This window comes from Octodon degus, unplaced genomic scaffold (assembly GCF_000260255.1).
Source record: "Octodon degus isolate 3935 unplaced genomic scaffold, OctDeg1.0 scaffold00016, whole genome shotgun sequence".
In the NCBI taxonomy this organism is placed as follows: domain Eukaryota; kingdom Metazoa; phylum Chordata; class Mammalia; order Rodentia; family Octodontidae; genus Octodon; species Octodon degus.
In genome coordinates this window covers 11506517-11509170 of record NW_004524592.1, presented here as the reverse complement: position 1 = coordinate 11509170, position 2654 = coordinate 11506517, and positions in this window count along the sequence as shown.

Here is a 2654-nt window from a genome sequence, read left to right as displayed (position 1 = left end):
AGAGAGAGAGAGAGAGAGAGAGAGAGAGAGAGAGAGAGAGAGAGAGAACCAGGGACACAGAGACATCAGGGCTGCCAAGCTCGGAGAGTGAGGCTGCCTGCTTGCCAGCCTTCTCCCATACTGCCCCTCCCATGATCAATGCTGAAAGAAACATGGTTTAGGAGGAGGCTGGTGAGGGACTGTGTGAGTAATAAAATCACAAAGAGAAGATGGAAAACTAGGATGGAAATGTTTGCAATTTTAATTGGAGGGCTATTAACTCCAACAAGAAGACTGTAATATCAATACTGAGCCAGGTTCAGGAATGTTAATCCAACTTGAACAGGGCACTGAGCCAACTGTGCCCTATCTACTCTATTCCCATCATGCCCTTCTCCACATTCATGTTCAAAGGCTCCTACTATAAGATAAAGCCCAGACCTCTTAGCCCACCACACAGCCCTCCATGGACAGGCTTGGCCACCAATTCCAGATTTGTCCCCCATGATGATTCCCACCCCAGCTTCCCACAGCCACACAGAGATACAGTGGCACTCACTGCACCCAATGCCAAGTGTCCCTCATGCCTTCAAAGCCTGGCTCATGCCACCCTCTCTTCCCAGGATGCCTTCTCTGCCTTTTGCCTAATAAACATGTTCATTCAGGATCTGACTGAAATGTCATCTCCTAGTTATCGCCACTGGAAGAATTCCTGCCACTTCTTCTGGGCTCTGCATGCTTCACTCCTTTTTTAACTATAGCACCAACTGCATTGTGTCATCACCTATTTCTATGGCCTTTGTTAGGTTGTCAGTTATCTTTTCAGTGGGAATTGTTTATTATTGACTATGAAATTTCAAGCAATGAGTTTAAGTAATAAAAGAACAAGTAGTTTGTTGGGGATTGGAGGACGAGTGAATAGACAGATTGATGGAAGGAGAGATAAGTGGGTAGATGGGCAGAGAGACAGAGAGAAGGAAAGATGGATGGATGGATGGATGGATGGATGGATGGATGGATGGATGGATGACTTGTATAATATTAGATGTATTGCATCACTAAAGAGAATCTCACAATTCTAAAAACTAAAAGAAATCTATAAGCAAATAATCTATGAATTGAAACTCAGGTGATCCTACTCCTAGTTGGTTGGTAGGTTCTAGTGTCCCTATTTAATGGAGGCATTTTGTGCTCCAATGGTCTAGGTCAGTGACAGAACTTCCTGTAGGAATGGAAATGGTCTAAAATTTGTTCTCTTCAGCCGGGTAGCCATTGACATGTCACTATTGTATACTTGAAATGTGGCTGGTACACCTAAGGCACTAAATTCTAATTTAAAATTAATTAATTCTAATTGTATATTCAAGCAACCATGTGCATGTGGTAGCCACTACATTAGCACAAGTATGTGCTATCACGCACAGCATCACTCTTTGGTGTACTTCTCTTTTTTTTTTTTTTTTTCAAAATTTTATTGATAAATGGTGTACTTCTCTTAATGCTGTGAAATTCCTTTACTACCCATGCTGCAACTGCACAGAGTCCTTTGTCCAGGCGATGATGATGCCTATGTTGAGTGGGGTAAGTGCTGTTCTAGCCGCTTTTTTTTTTTAATTTTATTTATTAGTGTGTGTGTGTGTGTGTGTGTGTGTGTGTGTGTGGGGCCAGCTCAGCCCACCAGGGGGCGGGGCCAGCTGGCATGTGGTGCTGGGGGATTGAACCGCGGTCCCTGTGCTTTGCTAATCGTGTTCTAAGTAGGTGCTTTAGACCACTGAGCCATCTCACCAGCCCCATCTAGCCGCTTTCATTCCTCAGCTGCACATAACTCCTCCACTGAGTTTGGCCCAGACCCGGTCTGAACTCACACAGTTAAAGTCATGAGGATGAGCTCAGAGATGCCCAAGGAAGAAGTTAAACATTTACTGATGAATCTCAAGATAGACTTGATACATCCCCAGTTTGAGTTCTGTTCCTCAAAGGTGTTGCTCCACCCAGGACAAGTATGGTGTCTTGATTGTCACCACTTTTCTCAAAACACCTAGAATCATATCTGGCACTCAACAGATGCTCATTGAAGTTTACATTTTAATTTGCTGGTACTATAGATAATGGAGAGGAAAATTCTAGTGATAGGCTCAGACTCACCTGACCAAATGACTTCACTGTCAAAAGCCCATTGTGGGGCCAGTGAGATAGCTCAGCAGTGTAAAGCATCTGCTTAGGCAAGCTCAGGCAGGCACAGGGGACCATGGTTCAATCCCCTGTATCACATGGGTGGGCTGAGCTGGCAAAAAAAAAAAAAACTCATTGGCCATGCAAGGTTATGCAACCCCACTCCACATTCAGCAACAGAGGAGACTTAAATACCTTTTGTGTGTTGAATCCTAAGCTTCCGGCTGTTCGCTCAAGACCCAAGATACAGAATACACTAGAAAAAATTCCTTCCCTTCAACAAATTCACACTTTAGTTAGGAAACAGAAAAACATACAAAAAAGATCTCATTCTGGAAGCCACTCACTGTAACAGAAGCACATGTAAGAAGAGATACAACTGAGGATCAATGGAATAGACTAGTAGATGCAGAGGCCTTTAGGAATGTGCTCAGCCACCTGATCTTTGACAAAGGGGCCAAACACACTTACTAGAAGAAAGATAGTCTCTTCAACAAATGGTG